Raw genomic sequence first — 17006 nt, 5'->3', positions numbered from 1 at the left:
TATGGCATGAAAAGTAACGTAGTTAATTTTGATCAAAACAAATTTCTTAGGCCTATTGATTTAGAATCTTCATTTGACTGAAATCTATGACTTTTCCATTCTACAGCCAAAAACGAAGCCTTTCACTAAATTTCTACAATTATTTGACATTAATTGGTATCTAAAAAGGCATATTTTATTGTAGTTATATGTCTGGCAATGTCACTGAGCACACACACACACACACACACACACACACACATATATATATATATATATATATATATATATATATATATATATATATATATATATATATATATATATATTCAGACACTTGCTCTTTATTATACAGGGGAGATTATTTCACCATCCTTGTTCTATTTCCAACTATCATTCATTTTCAACTTTGTTAATGAGAAAATCCTTGAAAATTGTTTTCCCCGCATTTTGTTGTCCCCAATAAGCACGTAATTACCTACAAAAATCAATCCTTCCATAACCTACACACAATCCCCTTTGCCTGATATCTACAGCAGTGCCATTTCTATGACCTCTCATATCACCCCTTCTGAATGTTGATCATTCAAGGGAATATGTCCTTGTCTCATACCCAATGTACGTTTTGCAAAAACATATAGACCCAAACCGTATATTTTCATTGTGATATTTATACTTTCACCATTGCCTGTTCACATAAAATATCAAATGTTTCTAGGTTCATTCATATTTACGACTCAATGATTTTTTTTTTCTCTTATAGAAATCATCACTTGATCGTCGTGTCCTTGTGATTGTCTTATTTTCCTCTTCGTAGTAGTATACTAACAAATATTATCCTGTAATCCTTCATATGGCTACCTCAATCAAAAATAGATTTTTCGTATGTCAAAATCCATGTATAGGCTATATATATATATATATATATATATATATATATATATATATATATATATATATATATATATATATATATATATATATATATATATATATATATATATATATATATATATATATATATATATATATATATATATATATATATATATATATATATATATATATATATATATATATATATATATATATATATTATCTGCATCTGTATGAGGGCATAATGTGGGCATAACGTGTGGATTTTAAATGCATGTGTTCATGCATTTGTTGCTCACCATTGCATAAAAAATCCAATAAATCTTGGGAAAAAGTCAGAAAAGTAGTTCATGGTATTTCCTCCCTTTTATTGTAAAAAACGGAATTAAGTATGTACAGTATTTAATGTATCCTTTATTTTATCTTTATATCATGGCATTTAAAAGAAAGATTTGATTAGATAATGATTTAATAAGAATTTTTTTTTTTTTTAATTCTGGCTCCAATATTCTTGCCAAATGTATTGTTCCACCCGCCTGTGTGACCAGTGTTGCCAGATATGGAAATTTATTCCTAGATTTGGGGATTTTGGGTGTCTGATGGGGATATTCTGTACAAATTTCTATGAAGAAAGAAACAAAGATGAGTAAACCTTTATATTGTTGCAATTAGTTTACTTGAAAGTACATGAATTATAGTTAGTAATCAATATATTAGCAAAGCCTACATGATCAGAAGAAAATATATTTGTGGAAATGGGGATTTTTGGGTTGTTTCGGGGATTTTTTATCGCGAGTTTTGGGGATTTTTAAATTAATCCATCTGGCAACACTGTGACAGTGTGACATTGAACCGGCTGTTCCTGATTAGGGAGGACAGATCCAGGAGAATTTCCGACATTTTCTGTGATTAAACATCCCGCATTTTCCAAAAGACGCCACACTTTTTCTAAAAGGTACGTACCGTTAATTTAGATACCAGGCCAGTTATATTAAAGTACCATTATAGCTTTTTTTCATATAAAAATTGATAGGTAAGTTGTATGGAATGATGGTAGGGCTACTCTGTTTTGAGTCGGCAGCCATAGGCCAAGGCATTTTACCAATGGCATAACTTCTATGTTATTTACTACAGGAAAACTTATATTTACTATTCGAAATGATACCCTGTAGGCTTGTAAAACTTTACCTTTCTTTGTTATAATAGTCAATAGAATTTTGAAATACTTTATAGGCCTTTGGGACAGTATTATTCAATGATTTTTACTCCAGTGTGAGATAATTTTATTTCGAATAGAAAAAGATTGTTAATGCTAGGATACTGAAGTATGACTGACTCAATTAATAGTAAGGTACTGTACACATAAAGTGGACGGGCCATCTTTACATTTTTTTTAATTGGTTAATATTTGATACTTTAATTTCTAATGGAACTGGAATAGGCTATTGTTGCGTTTTACTGTACAATATGATTAGTGGGACCCAGAGTATAATGACTCGCGTATCGATTGTCTTCCGTGTGGGTATTATTACAGTTTCGGCCAAATTCTGTTATAAAATCCTTGTAGCCTTCTAATTACCATAACAGAAGAGCAATGAAATAATGTTTGCGAGTGAAGCGATCCCTGGCAAGAGTTAAAACCATTAGAGGTATATGATGTGAATCTTAAATAATTAGGTTACATTAATTTCGGTAATAGTATAGAACATCACGCTCTCCATTTACTCCAATATAATGGAATCCTGCAGTTCTCACCTTCTTGCACAGTAACTAGGGGGTTATTTAAATTCTTGGAAGGCAATAATTAGCAAGATACGTTGAAGAGGGGAGAGGGGGTAATAAAAAGAAAATAGCTCGGTTTCCTCACTAAACGACTAGGAACTGACATCGTCAACCAAACAGAATTCGTGATGCCAGCGTACATGAACAGAAGTTCGTGATGCCAGCGTACATTTGATTTACTGTATATTCAAAATATACTTAATCAAAAATAGAGTGATTACTCAAAATTGTCACTATTTGTAAATTGCATATTTTATGGACACTTTTGAGTAATTAATTAGGTATATTTTCAATATACAGTACAGTATATCAAATGTACGCTGGCATCACGAACTTCTGTTTATGTACGCTGGCATCACGAACTTCTGTTTATGTACGCTGGCATCACGAACTTCTGTTTATGTACGCTGGCATCACGAACTTCTGTTTATGTACGCTGGCATCACGAATTCTGTTTGGTTGACTATGTTGACATGTCATGTCAGTTCCAAGTCGTTTGGTGAGGAAACCGAGCTATTTTCTTTTTATAACCCCTTCCCCCTTCCTCACCATATCTTGCTAATTATTGCTTTCCCAGAATTGAAATAACCACCTAATTACTGTGCAAGATGAGAACTGCAGGATTGCATTATTTTGGAGTAAATGGAGAGTGTGGTATTGTAAACAATTACTGAGTTATTTGCAGTAATAATAATGGTCAGAAATGCAAAATAAGCCCAATATAACCAGTTGGATTAATATATGGTTCATGTAAATGGTTGAAAATAGGCTAAAACGTGATTATTTAACTTTTCAGATCTGGAAAAGGGTACAAAACCTAAGAAACCCACCTAACCTGACCTAGTAGTTCCCAGGTCACAACCCCTATCCAGGGGCAAGCCCCCCCCCCCCCCCCCAGACCCCCCTTCCCAGGTCACAACCCATAGCCCGGGTGGCAAGCCCCCAGACCCCCCTTCCCAGGTCACAACCCATAGCCCGGGGGGCAAGCCCCCAGACCCCCCTTCCCAGGTCACAACCGCTAGCCGGACACCCACTTCCCAGGTCACAAACTAAAAGTAAATCACAAATAAATCCTTCCATTATGAAAAAGTAAATCACAACTAATTCCTTACCTTATGGTTGACATCTTCGCCTTTTTTGTTTTCTTGGCAATCATTACAAAAGCTTTCCCTGAAAATTAAGTCAGAATTGGACCTTTGAGGCCTTATTTCGCTGTTATTTTTTAATTTCACATGAGTAACAATAGCTTTACACTAAACGGAGAGCATTTCCATCATAATCAATTGCCGACATAAACGAAATTACACTAAATATCGAAATATTGATGTTCACTCTTCGAGACATCTTTACGAGATGGTGGTTAACTTAAAACTGAAGGCGAAGGTGGGAAAAAAATGGCTGTTGTAGAACAACATCCTGGAACTTATGAAGTAATTGTAAGCTGTTAATTGGTTTAAAAAAACCACCTGACAAATATGTCATTGTAAATGCTCAGAAAGCACTGCAATCTATGGAAAAAACGCATGCGCAGTACAGCAAGTCCCCTTCAGTCTCTCAAATGTAAACAATGGACTTGGAGTGAAAACATATTTCACATTTAAATCGACAGATACGTAAGTTATTATGCCCCAGCCCCCATTAAACATATAGAGAAAAAAACAAACTAGCCAGCACTCGTCCATTTTTTATAGTGCATTTCATTTTCGCTAGCAATTAAACTATCATATATTAAGCATGAAATGCTCATTGTAAAAGATAATACCAAACATAGATATGTAAAATACTGTAATGAGCTGATGTGGATGATAAAAACAAAATTTAAGATGTACAAACATCTAAAATGACAGCAGCAGTAGCAAAAACATTATTATTCAGTTGGAAGACCCAGGCCTACATAGGTGAGGACTATGAAGTGTGGAGATGATGAATGGAGAGGTATTGAATTAAAAGCTCTGGCAAAATAACTGAGACCCTTTGCGTTAATAGGCGTAGGAGGAGACGATGGTGATGATGACGGACGCAGGGTTACATTAAGCAATGATACAGTTGTGCCAATAGTAAAATGGGATAATAGCAGGGAAGGGAAGAACCTTAGGTTGACTGTAAGCAGATGCTGTAGATGGTCTTCCATAATTTTATACTGGTAGTAGTGGTAGTAATATCAGCTGGCTCAATGATAATACTAGTAATAAAAAAGGAATACAGGTACTCATAATATTGATGATAATCATATTAACAGTAAAGAATAATGAGAAAATAATTAATTGTTAGAAAAATAAATTTGCCAAGATAATGATAGTAATCTGTAATAATAAAATCCTGGTAATAGAGCAGGTGGTGTGAAGAAAATGAGTGCACTTATAAACAGACAATGATATAATACATTATAATAAAATTATCATAACTGTACTGGAGATTACAACAAAGTTACATAGGTGGTGATGATTTTGCATAGCCACAACCTCAAAGATAAACATAATACAATTCACTGCGCTGATGCTTCCCAATTCCAAGTTTCCCACATTTTGGATTTTATTCAAGCTGCACTGGCAAGCACATTTTGAATTGGGATTTTCACTAGTTTGTAAGCGAGAGGAGAGACTTGCTATAGAACATTGAATTAGGGTTTTCAATTTATCCTATCTATTCTCAATAAACATCACTGAAGCTGAATGGTGCCTCATGGTATTAGTGAGGCATCTTAGGATGTCATTGTAAATGACTGTGATATGTCGCATCGATTCACGTGTGAAGTTTGCCCATTGTGAGCAGCCGTAAATGTAATAACAATAAGTTTGAAAAGTTTTTACCTCTGCCAGTTTAGTTGAAAGGAGGTTATGTTTATCCCCTGTTTGTGGGAGTGTTTGTTAATGAGCACCTTCCTGGCCACAGTTTTAATGATAGAGTAATGAAACTGGCAGGGATTGACTGTTATGTTAAAAGCTGAAAATGATTTTATTTAGAAGGTCAAGGTCGCGGTCAAGCAAAATGTCCAAATCACGCAATCAGCCATAAATTTGGACGTCGTCACAGAGACTTCAAACTTGATTCATATTTGAGTGTATGAAAATCCATCCCAATTTATACATGCTAAGGTCGAAAGTCAAGGTCAAGCAAAAGGTCAAATTCCAGTCATCAACCATACAGCCACAATTTTAATCATAGAGTAATGAAACTTGCGGGGATTAACTTAGGTAAAAAGAAGGAAATTATTAAATTTGGAAGGTCAAGGGCAAATGTCAATTCCACAGTTAAGCAAACTGTCCATATCACGTAATCAGCCATAAGTTTGGACATCATTGTCACAGACTTCAAACTTGTTTCATATTTGAGTGTATGAAATTTCACGCCAATTAATACATGTTAAGATCAAAGGTTGAGCAAAAGGTCTAAAAATAAGCTGCCGCAGCGGAGGTCTGCGCTCAAACGAGTGCCCCTCTAGTTTGGTGTCTGTGGTCTGCAAATCTCATTACCATGACATACCAAGAGTCTTGCCCTTAGAGATCTGCTCGCCTCTACCAGGAGGGGGTAATGGAGCTTACTTGATCATGGGTACCCATGGGGATCAAGCAGAGAAAGATCCTGCCTTGGCAGCTATGGCTCTAACACAGGTTACTGATGAGCAATCCCACACTGACCTGTCACAATAGGCAGGGTATGGGTAAGAAACGCGCTTATTATTATTATTATTACTTGCTAAGCTACAACCCCAGTTGGAAAAGCAGGATGCTATAGGCCCAGAGGCCCCAACAGGGAAAGTAGCTCAGTGAGGAAAGGAAACAAGGAAAATAAAATATTTCAGGAAGAGTAACAAAATTGAAATAAATATTTCCTGTATAAACTATAAAAACTTTAACAAAACAATAGGAAAAGAAATAAGATGGAAGATTGTGCTTGAGTGTACCCTCAAGCAAGAGAACTCTAAACCAAGGCAGTGGAAGACCATGGTACAGAGGTTATGGCACTACCCAAGACTAGAGAACAATGGTTTGATTTTGGAGTGTCCTTCTCCTAGAAGAGCTGCTTACCATAGCCAAAAATGCTTAAGCCCTGTAACCATGTCCATATTCTCAAGAATATATTTTGATGTTCTTTCATATATTGCTGCACACCAAATTTCATAGCATGAAAAAAACATATCTGGAGCTGAAATAACAAACGCTTCCCTTTGAAACTATCCACCACTTCAAGAAGGGAGTGACAGAGCTAACCCTGTGACTGTTTTCTCTAGGTTTGATTAACCAGTGCTTGAGTCTAGTATTTTAGATGCTACTGACATAGTGGTAGTAGGAAATTGTGTGTCCTCTTCATTCAGGGGAAGGTAGAACGCCTGTCTACCTTTCCAATCTCAACTAACCTCTAAGCCCAAGAGACACTATGTTGGGTTCCTAATTGTTGGGTAGGTTCCCAGGGAGACATTTTATATTGTCAACGTTTCTCTCGACTGTGCTTCAGTGTCCCTTATCTGCAAAGGTTTCTGTACTTCAATGAGGGAGGCATCTCATTTAGCTTTATTGAGGGTCACTTTCAATGATGGGGATCATAGGTTGTAGACACACACCTATATTTTTGTATAAAAAATAATAGAATCTGTATGGGCTTTCTTTACTATGGATAGGATGTGGATAATTATTTATTATTGTTGATGGAAAAATATGTCAATCAGTCCATTAATACCAATTGATAGGTAAAAGTTTCTCGAAAGGTCCTTTTAAATTATTATTACTTGTTTTGGGTTTAAATCCAACCCTCCACTGAAGTCGAGTGAACTACATCTCGGGCGGGTCCATATCAATCATCTAACGAAACATTTTCATTATAACTTATACAATTCTTTGATTGTAGCATCTTCCAAATCATATGATCTTGTGAAAAGTAATGACTTTAGTTTCTTCTTAAATTCAATTGCTCCCTTTAGGTCCTTCATTTCAGTTGGCAGTTTATTATAATGTCTAGGCGCACAGTAGCTAAAAGCCCTTTCACCAAATTTACTATTTGTTCTTGGTTCAGATAGCCTATGTTTGTCACTCATGTGTCTTATGTTAACATTTGTTTCTAGTTCTAGTTTGTTCAGGCATTCTTTTAGATATTTTGGTTCAGTATCTTAAACGTTAGTAAGAGTAAGATTGATTGATTTAAAGTTTTCAGGAATCCTGACATCTATATTATAGCAAGAATATCATGTTCAATTCCATTACATGAATGTAAAGAAAGATGGGAGATTTTTAAATATTTTTAACTTTATTTCAGGTGCATCTTGAACAATGAGCCATTGGAGACTGGAAATTGACGGCTTATAATTCTGCAGCTTTTTCCATGAGAGCATACAATCTGTAGAACCCCATTAACTGTATTACTTGAATTTTCTAAAGGTAAGGTTTTTTAGATTTGAATGGTATTATGAAAATATCGTTGGCTTGTTATGTGACTTTAGTAAATTAAATTTGGATTAGCCCATTTATAGATTATGATGATTATAGCTTGTCAATGGATTTATAATATTAAGTTTATAGATTGGGCCTAAGATTTTATTTAAATAATTTAATTCATATTTAGTTATTCAAGGCTGAATTTTCTTTGTAGTAGATTACTGTAAGGTCTTCATTCTGTACTGCATTGACAATTATTAGTTGGACTAATGAATAAAGGTGAAATTTGATTACCAATATATTAGAATAGTGTTAGAATCCAATTGTACAGTGAACCCTCGCTACTTCGCGGTTCGACCATCGCGGATTCACCACTTCGCGGATTTTTTCCATAACCCATATATATACAGTATATATATATATATATATATATATATATATATATATATATATATATATATATATATATATATATATATATATATATATATATATATATATATATATATATATATATATATATATGCATGTATTTATGTATATATGTAGGTATGTATATGTGTATACATATAAATATATATATATATATATATATATATACACACACACACACATATATATATATATATATATATATATATATATATATATATATATATATATATATATATATATATATATATATCTATATATCTAAAGTAGGAAGATGTGATGTAGTTCTAAGGGAAAAGTATGGGAAATATGTCTGGGTAATAAGCAAAGCTCTACCTCCAGTTTGTTTCTACATTATGATCAGAGATAAATGTAAACAAAACATTGGTTGCCATTTTTTATCGTGCTTTTTAGCATGTTTAGGAAATGCATGATATAAAATCACCTTTAATATTTGTGCCTGTTTTAGTTTAGGGTACTGTAGTACATGCATTAAGTGTTCTGTACATTAAAGGGTAGTTTGTTAACAGTACTACGTACAAGGGAAGGTTTTAAAAGTCTGAATATACATGTTGAATAAATGGGTAAATATGGTGTCACTACTTCGCGGATTTTCACCTATCGCGGCCGCGACTGGAACCTATCTACCGCGATAAACGAGGGTTCACTTGTTCCTACACATATACAAACACTCATCCTTTAATAGGAGTATGAATTTAGCTTGAACTCAGCTGGTAAGATTTGTGTGTCCATGGTTACAGGTGTGGAAGGGAGGCCCTGTCCCCTCACCAGCACACCAAGAAGCCACTTCTTTCTCATTATAGAGTGAAATTGTGTTTGTGTTGGTGGATATGCAATCTTTCCCTGTGGTTGGTGGACATCAGTTCAGAACCTTCAGGAGCAGGAGATGTGGATCCCCATTCGTTGTGCTCCTGTAGCATGGGTTATGATTGTTCGTTGTCTTTCTCCACTAGTGAGTGAAAGGATTTGCCATCAGTACATTTGTGTCATGTAAAACTTGATGAAGTAGTATCCACTGAAACAAAGCCACTCACCATTAGGGTCGTCCTCAAAAACGAGGAAGTCTGCAGGAGTTCATGTGGTAACTGAACTTCTGATCCTTCTCTGTCAACCTCCTTGGAGGTGGTGACAAATAAGGATGATAATTCTGCTCTCCCTCATGAGTAAGCTACAGGAGAGAGGGTGGTAGCTTGTTACCCAGAAGTGAGGCTATTCCCTGCTCCTTGCCTGATAATAAGCCTAAAAATTAGTTGACAACAATGCTAAGGAAATGCGTTCTGGATTTATGAATGTTAAAGATGTGACTCTAGCAAGATCAGGTTCTTTGTTTATTAGTGCAGAATATTTTAGTTCATGGATGAAGTAGGTTATAACCAGTAAGTAAAAAACAATAACATTGAATAAGGTCATCAACGAACTAATTAAGACTAGTTTCGAGAGTCGGAGACTGTGATAAGTTTTCCCTATTTTAAAGCAAGATAAGATGAGTAGAATAAACAGTTCATTGAACCAGAAAATTCACTTAAATTGATTAATATGATAGAATAGCTGGAGTTAGTTTATGAAGGATCCAATCATTATATGTTGAAATTTTACTAAGCCATTTCAGTTATGAGTGATACATTTGCTTGATAAATTTAGGAATTTGCAGTTAGTGTTTTTTTTTGTTTAGGAGAATGAAAATACAATAATTATTCATTTGCACATCTTTGTAATCTTGTATACTAAGTAATTTTATTCCTGAAACTTACCGTGTCAGTAAGTCCTGTTTTTGCTCAGGATTTAGACACCATTTTTTACAAATATTTTATGAGTAGCCTACACTACTCTAGTGTGTTTGACCTGGTATTCTTTGTGGTGTATGTCAGGATGCCTGAAAACTTGAAATCAATCAATCAATCTTTGTGGTGTTAGGTTGAATGTTTTATTGAGTATTTCTTGAAGAAATACGGGAGCTCCTGGTAGTTGGTAGATTACCACAGTCCAGTCATTTGTTTGTTGTAGTGAAGTATTTCCTTGTTTGGATTTAGGAAGTAATTTTGCTACCTTACAAGATGTACAGGGAGTCTACAAAGTTTGGGTACATAGGAGATTAACACTTTAAAACAACTCTTATTTAAATTTTAATTTTTCAATATGGTTTGTCCAATACACTGCCTATTTCTTTGAAATTTCTTGATTAATTTCATGACGTCAGTAAGGTAAATAGTTTACCTATAAAGGTGTCGAAGTTTAAATTCTTCAGCAATTTTGCGATAAGACCATCTTTTCTTTTCGTCCACTTGAAAGTGCTAATTCGATTCGCACTTAAGACAGAGCCATCATTCGATCTGGACAGGAAAAATAACATAGATAAAATAGTGAAATTTCCTATGTACCCAGACTTTGTGGACACCCTGTACATTAATTTTTGTTGTAATATTTTCTATTATAAATGTCATAGACATGTCTAGTTTTGTAGTTATTTACTCTATTGCATATCCATTGCATTAGAAGATTTTATATTCATAGTTTATCATTTCAGAACAATTTGTTAGAATTATAGTCTTGATATTGAAGTGCATGGTAAAATATTTGAATGACATATATCTGTACAATTAACATCTTTTATTTATTTTCCAGACCAGAATCATCAAAAGTGAAGAAAATAGATTATATCCTCGTGCTCAAACCAGGAAATTCCTAATGACATAGACGAAGATCAGCAGTGAATAATCAAGGATTTACCCGAGTCGTAGTTCCAGAAAGTTTCGGAGGATGACAAAATAATGAGGAGTACCAACTCATTTTAACTGAAGTGGCTACTTGATCATCAAACTTTTCTGGAACATTGAAATGCCCTAATGAGAAATATCATCTCAGTACTACAAATATCTTTAAATGCTCAGTAGACCTGCGTTATTGAGATTTTATGGGGCTGTGTTATTATGATCACTCCATTTATATCACGAAGGTTTAATAGCAATCACTAACTGAAGATAAAAAAAAAAAAAAAAAAAAAAAATGTAGTAAATCAGTGTTATAGACTCACAACGAACTGCATTATTTCAAGTTTATCAAAGCATCATTATTTCTGAAAGCCATGAAGTTAATTATAAAATCTGTTAACTTGTGTCCAGTAATTTATTAGCTCCTAATCTTTACAGTCTGTTTTTATGAAGCTATTTTGATTACTTTTTAATTCTAAGCATCTTTCTGTTTAAATTATTTACATGGTGATGCTATTTTTCGAGTAAATTCTAAATGCCCAAAATTTAACTTGCCAATTAGGTCTAGATCTACATTTGAGCTTTGACTTTCTAAAGATTCAGATTACAATTTTCCATTATTATTTGAAATCAAACTAGCACATTCATTCATTTAGATGCCTGCAAACTACAGTAGTTGGCAAATATGAATAGGCTATACCGATAGTTAATCGATTCTTATTACTGCTTAAAATAATTTGTCAGAATAATTGTAGGTAATGTTTAATTGATTGGTTTTATATTATATAATGTATTGTAAATATTTTTTAAAAAGAAGGAAATTTAACAACAATCAATTAAGTGAGGAAGGCCTTTTTTCTTAGAAATATTCCGCTCATATTTTCTATTTTAATTGACAACTGTTAAGTCAAATGACAATTTTCTCTGGATCTCTTAACAAAGATTGTATCATTTTTAGAATTGTGTAAAGTGCTGTAAACAAGTTATCTAAATGTGACTAAAGGGAAAATTATATTAATCATCATTTTAGCAATCGATTCAAATTCATTCTATGATTTATATATTGAAGTATGTTACTTGCATGTGGATATAACCTCCAAATGATTATTTTAACTATATCATTTCATCTCTGCCTTTCGAGACTGTCGTCCAGTTGTTAGCAACTGTTGTGGATTATTTTCTAAACACTAAATCTATACTAGTACTGTACTACTATATGTTCTCTTAAAGGATATAAAAAAATTTGCTCAAGAGGATAGCTAATTGACAAAATAAGTTTAATCATCCACAGCTTGTTAGTGCTGTTCAATCACTCCCCCCCCTTGGGTTTGTAGAATAGCTTGTCATACCTAGCAATCAACATGTACAGTAAGTATTGATATTAATGTAATAGAGAAGTAAAAACAGTAATTGATTTTAGCTTATATACTATGCTAAAGAATAACTGCCATATTTCTTCCCTCTTGCATACATACATACATATACCATGGCACTTCCCCCAATTTTGGGGGGTAGCCGACATCAACAAAGAAACAAAAACAAAAAGGGGACCTCTACTCTCTACGTTCCTCCCAGCCTAACAAGGGACTCAACCGAGTTCAGCTGGTACTGCTAGGGTGTCACAGCCCACCCTCCCACATTATCCACCACAGATGAAGCTTCATAATGCTGAATCCCCTACTGCTGCTACCTCCGCGGTCATCTAAGGCATCGGAGGCAGCAGCAGGGCCTACCGGAACTGCGTCACAATCGCTCGCCATTCATTCCTATTTCTAGCACACTCTCTTGCCTCGCTCACATCTATCCTCCTATCACCCAGAGCTGCTTTCACTCCATCCATCCACCCAAACCTTGGCCTTCCTCTAGTACTTCTCCCATCAACTCTGCATTCATCACCTTCTTTAGAAGACATCCATTTTCCATTCTCTCAACATGGCCAATCCACCTCAACACATTCATATCCACTCTAGCTGCTAACTCATTTCTTACACCCGTTCTCACTCTCACCACTTCGTTCCTAACCCTATCTACTCGAGATACACCAGCCATACTCCTTAGACACTTCATCTCAAACACATTCAATTTCTGTCTCTCCATCACTTTCATTCCTCACAACTCCGATCCATACATCACAGTTGGTACAATCACTTTCTCATATAGAACTCTCTTTACATTCATGCCCAACCCTCTATTTTTTACTACTCCTTTAACTGCCCCCAACACTTTGCAACCTTCATTCACTCTCTGACGTACTGTACATCTGCTTCCACTCCACCATTTGCTGCAAAAACAGACCCCAAGTACTTAAACTGATCCACCTCCTCAAGTAACTCTCCATTCAACATGACATTCAACCTTGCACCACCTTCCCTTCTCGTACATCTCATAACCTTACTCTTACCCACATTAACTCTCAACTTCCTTCTCTCACACACACTTCCAAATTATGTCACTAATCGTCCAAGCTTCTCTTCTGTGTCTGCAACCAGTACAGTATCATCCGCAAACAACAACTGATTTACCTCCCATTCATGGTCATTCTCGCCTACCAGTTTTAATCCTCGTCCAAGCACTCGAGCATTCACCTCTCTCACCACTCCATCAACATACAAGTTAAACAACCACGGCGACATCACACATCCCTGTCTCAGCCCCACTCTCACCGGAAACCAATCACTCACTTCATTTCCTATCCTAACACATGCTTTACTACCTTTGTAGAAACTTTTCACTGCTTGCAACAACCTTCCACCAACTCCATATAACCTCATCACATTCCACATTGCTTCCCTATCAACTCTATCATACGCTTTCTCCAGATCCATAAACGCAACATACACCTCCTTACCTTTTGCTAAATATTTCTCGCATATCTGCCTAACTAAAAATCTGATTCATACAACCCCTACCTCTTCTAAAACCACCCTGTACTTCCAAGATTGCATTCTCTGTTTTATCCTTGATCCTATTAATCAATACTCTACCATACACTTTTCCAACTACGCTTAACAAACTAATACCTCTTGAATTACAACACTCATGCACATCTCCCTTACCCTTATATAGTGGTACAATACATGCACAAACCCAATCTACTGGTACCATTGACAACACAAAACACATATTAAACAATCTCACCAACCATTCAAGTACAGTCACACCCCTCTCTTTCAACATCTCAGCTCTCACACCATCCATACCAGATGCTTTTCCTACTCTAGTTTCATCTAGTGCTCTCCTCACTTCATCTATTGTAATCTCTCTCTCATTCTTGGCTGAAAATTTCATGTAAAGTCCCCGTTAACAGAATTATTTTCCATAGATTTTGGTTAAAGAGAGATCCAAGTATGCTCTGTGAAGATTCCACTTTTTATTGATTGGATAGGTTTATGTACTGGGCGAGCGACTAATCAGTTTATCTTGTGTAAGGGAGAGCAGGGAAAATCATAAATAGAATAATTTTGAATATTTGTGAATGGAATCACTGTATTTAAAGTCTTTCTAACCATTAGAAGTTTAATATCTCTCTCTCTCTCTCTCTCTCTCTCTCTCTCTCTCTCTCTCTCTCTCTCTCTCTCTCTCTCTCTCTCAATAGAATAAAGGTTATATCCACAATAAAATAATGTACCTCTTTCTAAATAAGTTTAGATTGTTTTAAAACTATTTTCCCCCAAAGTATTTGTAAACTTAATATAATTTCTTTTAGTAATTTTTGTTGAATTAATTTTTTTTCCCAAAACATCAATATTTTTACTTATTTTGGTCACATAAAAAGTTCTAAATGCTTGTTTATAGTAGAAAATCCTTTGTATTTTTCTTCTATCTAGTGAATAGGAATTTGTTTAAAAATATTAGAATGACAAAATTGCTCTAAGATGGATGAAATATCTTGTCTACTGGTTTTAAGCTTTGCACATTCTTTATACAAAAGATGCCATTAAATGCTTCGTGCTCTAGTCTAGAATACAGCCTATATAGTTAATAAGTTGTAGTTTGGAGTATTTTTACAAATTAAATTTATATTAAAAGGTTTTATGTAAGGAATAGTAATATAATTTATGGTAGTCTTAAGAAAAGGAAACCATTAGTTTAGTAGTTTTAAATCAACATTCACAGGAAATTTGCTTAAAGATTTTCTAAGAGTGATTTTAAAGTAAAGTTTCAAGATTATTCCTGAAGGGCTTAGAATATTAGTTAAACGTGATGAAACGGTCAAGATTAATATTTTATGAAAAGAATGCCGACATATCTGGTTCTTAATACGTAAAGTAGGCTGAACTTTTTAGGGATGTAGGAAATGCATCCAAAGCACTGCCTCGGTTGAAAGAAAATAAATCGGGTCATGATCAATATTTTAAGGCAATGGGAGCCATTGTTATGTTTAGGAAGGCTTAAAGAATTTTTTTTTTTTGATAAGTTGGTGAATTCTTGCAATGTTCTTTCCAATGTAGTATTTTGAAGAATTATCTTAAAAGGTTAGTACTTTTAAACTAATAACATTTACAGATTTAGAGAGTAATGTTGTGGTTGGAAATTTAATTTGCGATAGAAATGTAGATTGTATATCATATCTTTTAAACCTATTAAAGGTCGTTTTATAGCTAGGGTTGCTTTGTGAATCTAAAAAATAACTATAAATAGGATGTAAACTGAAAATGGTAATGAGAATATCAAATGCTTAAAACCAGTTGCTTTTTTATACATAATACTGTTTTGTCATTTAATAAATACTGTTTATCATTTGTTAATACTGTTTTGTCATTTACAATTTTGATACAAATAATAATCATTAAAACTTAGTGACATAATTTTCTTGTATAACTCATAAATGTACATTTTATAATAATTGTTTCAAATATGTTGTAAATGATAGATGCTACTCAATAATGTTTATTACATAAGAAAAATTTGAGTGGACAAAAATACTTGGAAGATACAAGAGCAAGAGTATTGAATGATAATTTATGGCAAAAAAAAAGTGACATACCACTGCTATTAGTATAGCTACATATATTGAATAAATAAAGGTAGATGTCCTAGTATTTTGATGTCGGTAATATGGGTATCATTATAGTCATGAGCTGAAAAAGGTTTATTCATGATAGTACAATATATTTGATCATCTTATTAGAATAAACGTCTTCATCCATAATAGAAATAATGTCTAAGTTGAGCAATCCTAGGGTTTAAAAGGGGTGGGATTTAATTCTTAATATCCCCCTTAAAGAAATGTTCAAGTCCAAGATTTTAATTGTTCAAAATGGAGCTACAATAGAAAGGTAAGACTTCTTACCTATCTATTCCAATTTTGAAAATTAGCATAATATTAGAATTTGCCTTTGAGATATTAAGAATTAACCCCATTGGTAAAGACCAGGATTGCTCAACTTTGGATATCTCATATCTTTTATGGATGTAGTTGATTCTAAAAAGGTATTCAAATATCTTTGAGAAGGTCATGAATAAACCCCTTTTCAGCTCTGACTACAGTATAATGAAGCTAGGAGACGACTTGTCATTAGCATACCGACCCCAAAATGCTGGGCCATTTACCTTTATTTATTCAATAGATGTAGCTATAATATTAGCAGTGGTATGTCACTTTTTTTGCCATAAATTATCATTCAATACCCCTGCTCTTGTATCTTCCAAGTATTTTTGCCTACGCAAATTTTTCTTATGCAATTAACATTGAGTAACGCCCATTATATTGTAACTAAAATGTTAAAAGATATTGTTCTGTTGAGATAATTACCATACTTATGGTAATAGCTTAGGAAATTCGAAATAAAATGCATATGAAAAAAATTACTGTTTTTAATTTAGTTTCCGTGGTGCA

General features: G+C 34.1%; 1 long non-coding RNA gene across 1 annotated transcript; it reads left to right on the top strand.

Annotated features, from left to right (window-relative positions):
* The first annotated feature begins 1686 nt into the window (after positions 1–1686).
* Positions 1687–16773, top strand: LOC137649938 (uncharacterized). Its single transcript, XR_011045880.1, has 3 exons — positions 1687–1810; positions 7888–8009; positions 11082–16773. It is a non-coding gene; the product is annotated as an uncharacterized lncRNA (long non-coding RNA).
* The last annotated feature ends 233 nt before the right edge of the window (positions 16774–17006 follow it).

This window comes from Palaemon carinicauda, chromosome 11 (assembly GCF_036898095.1).
Source record: "Palaemon carinicauda isolate YSFRI2023 chromosome 11, ASM3689809v2, whole genome shotgun sequence".
Taxonomy (NCBI): domain Eukaryota; kingdom Metazoa; phylum Arthropoda; class Malacostraca; order Decapoda; family Palaemonidae; genus Palaemon; species Palaemon carinicauda.
This window is presented reverse-complemented; position numbering and strand designations above follow the sequence as displayed.